The following is a 6,774-nucleotide window of genomic DNA, read 5'->3' on the forward strand; positions in this document are numbered from 1 at the left end:
AGATAGATTTGTGTGTCGTCGGCATAGAGGTGGTAGTTGAAGCCGTGAGAGTGTATGAGTTGGCCAAGGGAGGAGGTATAGATGGAGAAGAGAAGGGGCCCGAGGACAGAGCCTTGAGGGACCCCAACAGAGAGGGGGAGTGAGGGGGAGGTGGTAGCATTATAGGTAACGCTGAAGGAGCGTTGTGACAGGTAGGATGAGAGCCAGGAGAGAGCAGAATCTCTGAGGCCGAGGGAGTGTAGTTTTTTGAGGAGGAGGGGGTGGTCGACTGTGTCGAAGGCCGCAGAGAGGTCAAGGAGTAGGAGCACTGAATAGTGGCCATTAGCTTTGGCGGTTAGCAGGTCGTTGGAGAGTTTGAGTAAGGCAGTTTTGGTGGAGTGTAGGGGACGGAAGCCGGACTGTAGGGGATCGAGGAGGTTGTTGTCGTTGAGGTGAGAGCATAGGCGGGTGTAGACTAGGCGCTCGAGGAGTTTAGATGTAAATGGGAGCAGGGAGATGGGTCTGAGGTTGTTCGGGTCATTGGGGTCCAGGGAGGGCTTTTTAAGTATGGGGGTGATGTGTGCATGTTTCAGAGGGGAGGGGAAAGTGCCTGAGGAGAGGGAGAGATTGAAGATGTGGGTGAGGGAGCGTAGGATGGAGGAGGAGGAAGGTCGTAGGAGTTGTGAGGGGATAGGGTCGAGGGGGCAGGTGGTGAGGCGGGCATCAGAGAGGATCTTGGAGACTTCCTCGATGGTAGTAAGGTCAAAGGTGTGGAGTGTTGGGGGAGCTTCAGTATGAGGAATGTAGGGTGGGGTGGAAGAGGAGGTCAGAGCAGTGGTGGGGCTGTGGGAGAGGGGTGATGAGGGGGTAGCTGAGTGAGGGTGAAGGGGGTTGGAGAGAGTTTGAGCAGTGATGAAGTCCCTGCGGGTTATGTCGAGGGGGAGGGGGGATAAGGGGGTAGCTGTGTGAGAGGGGACGGGTTGAGAGGGTGTGTGAGTTGCGGCAATGTCCTTGCGAATTGTGTCAATTTTGTTTTTGAAGTGATTGGCAATCTCAAGGGCAGTGAGTGAGGTGCTGGGTGGAGGTGGGGGTGGAGAGAGTAGAGAGTTGAAGGCAGAGAAGAGTCGGCGAGGATTGGAGGAGAGGGCCTTGATGAGGGTCAAGAAGTAGGCCTGTTTGGCAGCATGGAGGGAGGAGGTGTAGGTGCGGAAGGCAGATTTGTAGCGGGTGAAGGCTTGTTGGGATTTGGTTTTGCGCCATAGTCGCTCCAGGGCACGACTTTGTCGTTTGAGGGTTTTGGTGTGATCAGTCTGCCAGGGCTGGAGCGGTCGGGGTCTGATGTTGCGTGTGGTTAAAGGCGCTAGTGAGTCAAGGGCTGTTGAGAGCGCATTGTTGTAGGCGGTCAAAGCCAAGTTGGGGCAGGACAGGGGGAGGATGCGGTCGTGGAGTTGATCAGCTGCAGAGTGGAGGGGGGCAGGGTTAAGGTTGCGGAGGTTACGGCTGGTAGTAGTGTGACATTTGGAGGGGTAGGCGTTAGAGGACGAGGAGATAGAGAAGGTGATCAGGTTGTGGTCAGAGAGAGGGAAGGGGGTGTTAGTGAGGTTGTGGGGAGCGCAGCGGTTGGAGAAGACAAGGTCCAGGATATTTCCGTCGGAGTGGGTGGTGGATTGTATGCACTGTGCAAGTGCAAAGGAGGAGGTTAGGTGGAGGAGACGGGCTGTGTCCGGGTTGTCGAGGTTGACAGGGATGTTGAAATCCCCAAGAATTATGGTGGGTAGCTCAGAGGAGAGGAAGAAGGGTAGCCAGGAGGAGAAGTCATCCAGGAAGCGGGGTATGGATCCAGGAGGCCGGTATATCACAGCAATCTTCAGGGGGTTGGGGAGAATAGTCGGAGGCAGTGGGCCTCGAAGGAGGAGAAGGATAGGGATACCTTTGGCCTCTCACCCGAACAACCATACTCTGCCACTCTGGTCCAATCTACCTTACATACAGTATTTGAGACATATATATAATTAGGGTTATCCTTTCTTCTTACCCTAACCCTTTGACCACTTTGTTTGGGAATCCTGCATTTCCTTCAGCTAGGTATCATTCCAACTTTTTGATGTGGCATATTTCAGACAAACGTCCTCCATTCTCACAGCCACTTCTGTTCTGCCACAACCACCCCACAACCCGGCTGGAATACAGTTGTCTAATTAAATTGTGGAACTACACTACATATGAGTGCCACAAACCAAAAATACTATTAAATTAATTTTTAATATTCAAAGCAAACTCCCCCATTCATACATGTCTCCATGCTTTATTTTGCAGAGAAATCACTTAGAAATATACCCCCTAGCATTTCTGGCTGTGGCTATCTTAAGTAAGAGCAGATGATTCATGTAGCATTTACTTCTGTAATCCATCTGCCGTTAGATCAGGCATGAAGGCAGGAGGGTGTGCTTAGCTGAAAAAACCCTCCTCTCCTCCTGAAGACTCCTGGAATTTATGACATCATTTGCCTAAGCATTAAAACCAAGAAGTAACTGAAGAAATGTAGAAAACAAAGTAGTAGTAGAAAAAAGTAAATATAATATACTTTCCCTGTCTAAAGTGCTGTGAAAAAGTGTTGTTTTTTTCTTGCATATTTGTCACACTTAAATGATTCATATCATCAAACAAATTTTATTAGTACACAAAGATAACCAGAGTAAATACAAAATGCAGTTTTTAATTGATGATTTCATTTATTAAGGGAAAAAAGCTGTCCAAACCTGCCTGGCTGTATGTGAAAAAGTAATTGCTCCCCCCCCCTCCCCTTTTCTAAATCATGAATGAACTGTGATTAAACCACATTTTTGGAAAGCTGAGTTACATTTAACTTGCCACACCCAGGCCTGATTATTGCCAGACCTGTTGAATCAAGAAATCACTTAAATAGAAGCTGTCTGACAAAGTGAAGCATGCTAAAAGATCTAAAAAAGCAACACATCATGCCACGATCTAAAGAACTTCAAAGAAAAAATACCTAAATCAATGCTTGATCTAGGTCAGTGCCAAGGTTAGTGTATGGGTCAGGGTAAGTATATTTTGGACAGGATTTTTTTTTAAACTAGTATTACTGACAGTGTCAGTGTGTTTTAGGTAGGACGAAAAAATCAAAATGAGCTTTTCGGCTGTATTACGGGTACAAACAACAAATAAAATACACATGTGGCATTGCTGCATTCGCTAGGAGCAGGAGAATTTAACTCAGATTGTTCTTTGGTGGTAGGTTAAGGTAGTAACAAGAAATATACAGCTAAATTTGAAAAAATAAATATTTTTTTTTACTTTTTTGGGCCAGCTTTCCTTTGATAATAATAAATAAAATCAGGAGATACCCATGACTATTTACCATCAAATGAAAGCCCAATTTGTCCTGAAAAAAAACAAGGTATAGTTCACCTAGATGTACAAAGTAGTAAAACATGTCAAAGTTGCAAAACTGAGCTCAGGATTTGTTTTAGCCTTAGGCGTGAAGGGGTTATTGACCTGAATCATTTAAGTGTGAAAAATGTAGCACCCTCTAGTGTGCTACTAGAATAGTGTAGTGAATGATAGGTAAAATTATTGTGTGACTCATGGTAGTTGTGTGGGTCATGTGATAATGGTTGGGTTTTTGCAGGTCTGCTGGATGACTCTACAGGTTGTATCTATATCGCCTTCTTCTGACTCTGACACTGGAGGATCATAGAAGGGGGGTCAGAGGCGTAATCTGCATATGCATAGGGGGTCTGACCAATCCCAGGTTTGGGGAGGGCCTCTAGGCTGGGCTCGGGCTGGCTCAGGAGGATAGATTCTGTAGAGAGGCGGGGATGGGATCAGGCCTTGAGCAGCTGTAAGCAAAGAGGACAATGTGAGTATGGCAGAACACTTTGGGATCTGAAAGGGGAAAGATTACCACACGTAGCAAGCTTTCCAAGGACAGCATTAAGCTAAATCCTTTTATGCTTGATCCGGGAAATCTTCTGAGAAGCCAGGAGGGCTGGTGGTGTCTGCAGGCCAGGGAGCTGGAGCAGCTTCATAGGGGGAGAGAAGACATCTCTCTATGTTGCTACAGAAAGCAAAGCAATTTTTGAGGGGCTGCTAGTTCCTTCGCTCATAAGGGGCAGCTTCTACTGATCCACAATGACTGACGGCTTTCAGGAAAAGAACAATCTAGGATCTGCTTTATATATAGGAAGGAAGTGTCTCCTTCCATTATTCAAGTCAAGATGGACATCGCATAATCCCTATTTCCCTATCCAAGTTGAATTTCCCTAAATACAACAGAAAAACCAAGTTCATGGACTGGTAATTGTCTCTGAATGCAAGTCTGTGTGAAAATAACAGTTGACCGGCTGTGTCGAGGGAAGCTTGGGGATACCCACAACATAACAGTCCTCATGAGTGCTACACAAATACGCACAAATATATACATAAAAAAAATAAAATCAGTAAGAGGGCAAATCCTTTTTCGCAGCACTGTATTTACTAATGCTAGCACAGTATAAGGATTAGAAATAGGTAATGTGATTGAGAGAGTGAAGTTCCGTTTTTAAAGTGATATTAAATGTTTGATTTTTTTTCCTTTTTAAATAACAAACATGTTATACTTGCATGCTCTGTGCAGTGGTTTTGCACAGAGCAGCCCCAATCCTCCTCTTCTCGGGTCCCCCACTGGTGTTCCTGGCTCCTCCCCCTTGAACAGTGACCCAATAGCAAGCCACTTACTATTGAGGCACTGGTGCATGCTCATTCCTGAGCCATCCATAACACACATAGAGCTGTGGTTCGGCCCCACCCCTGATCTCTCCTCACTGGCTGTGATTGACAGCTGTGGGAGACAATGGATTCCGCTGCTATGTCTTAGCCACTGAGGAGAGAGAAACCCGGCACAGCTGAGGCTTCTGTGCACATTGCTGAATCGAGAGGGGGCTCAAGTGAGTATTAGCAGGGGCTGTGGGGGGAGCTGCACATGAAGGTAAAATATCTTCAGCCTTTACAACCACTTTAACTCTGCTGAATGCATTTACTAGGCCTCTTACAGGTTTCAAAATTCTACTGACCCAATCACTTGGATCTTTGCACTTATTCTTCACAGTATACAAACTACCCACAGACTCCCACTTCCCAGGTTTGCTGCCACATGGGAGAGGGAATAGGAGATAACAACAGGGGACCACAAACACAGCTATAGAATCCTAGCCAAATGTTACTGTTGTCCATTTGTACTCAATAAAATTGTCCCCTCCCTGCCGGTAAAGCTCTTCTGCAAGGGCAACAATGCTACATCTTTGGGGGACATGCCCTTTCATGGAGGAGATTTTATTCATTCATTTCAGGTACTTATATAGCGCTGTCAATATACGCAGCACTTTACATATATATATATATATTGTACATTCACATCAGTCCCTAACCCTCAAGGGGTGTACAATCTAAGGTCCCTAACTCACATTCATATATACACATACTATGGACAATTTAGACAGGATCCAATTAACCTACCTGCATGTCTTTGGAGTGTGGGAGGAAACCAGAGTACCCGGAGAAAACCCACACAGGCACAGGGAGAACATGCAAACTCCAGGCAGGTGGTGCCATGGCTGGGATTTGAACCAACAACCTTAGTACTGCCAGGAAGAAGTGCTAACCACTAAGCCACTGTACTCCCTGGATTAACTTTCTATGATACCAGGATATTATAAGCAAATTAAAAGGGCACTATTAAGTCATTTTTTGTCTGCAGCTTATACCGTTATTGCTGGAAACTGGAGTTTCTCTAATGCTCCTCAGTTAGTGAAATGTACTGTATGTGCCAACTAAACTCTATTTATCACACAGAATGAATGATGATAACATCTATGCACATGTAACAAATGCATGAGAAGCCTTTGATATCAACTTTAATGTGAAAGATAACATAGAAATGAGAAAGATTTGCTTTTTCACTGGAAGAAGGAGCACTATTTTGAACGTTTGCACACAGCACCATAAAACTTAACATAATTACATGCAGGCCCAGACTGGCCATAAGGCACACCAGGCATTTGCTCAGTGGGCTGGGGCCACCTGGATAGGAGGGGCTGAGGCATATAGAGGAACTGGTCCATTTCCCTCCTGCCACTGCTGAATGCCACTGCTCCTCCTCTTCCTCTTGCAGGCATTCAGCAGCTGCAGGACAGAAACAGATGGATCAGTTCCTCTATAAGTCACCCCGTTGCCCCTCCTATCCATCTTTTTTCTGATGCCCCTGGGCTCCTGTCCTCTCCTGGTCCCCCTGTGCTCTCTCCAGGCCCCTATGTGCTCTCTTTTGCCCCCTCCATCCCCCGCACCACAGCTGGGTTCCCTCCTTCCCTCTCATGCTGGCTGCTGTGGGGGATCTGTCAGGATGGAGAGCAGGGAAGGGGCCACCAGTAAATATGTCATGAAAGGACAGTCAGCGATCGGTACTGATCACTGACTTTGTCCATTCATTAAAAAGTGAACAGGGTTTACTTTACTTCTGTTTATGAATGAACAGGAAGCTCTCTACATTCATACAGCTCTGTCCATTCATTCTGTGCTTCTGAAGCTGCAGAGATGGAGATTGAGGGCTGTGTCCTCAATTTCCTTTCGTTGTCTCAAAGGTGAGATGTCAAGGGGTCTGTTTAGACCCTTGATATCTCACCAAATCCCCCCAACAGGGCTCCTGAAAAAAATAATAAAAATAAAATTGTAAATAAATAAATAGAATAAAATGGGACAAAAAAAAACTACTGACACCAGTGTCGGAACTACCAGGGT

Source organism: Staurois parvus, unplaced genomic scaffold (genome assembly GCF_062004578.1).
Source record: "Staurois parvus isolate SC_StPar_1 unplaced genomic scaffold, SC_StPar_1.0 ptg000078l, whole genome shotgun sequence".
In the NCBI taxonomy this organism is placed as follows: Eukaryota; Metazoa; Chordata; class Amphibia; order Anura; family Ranidae; genus Staurois; species Staurois parvus.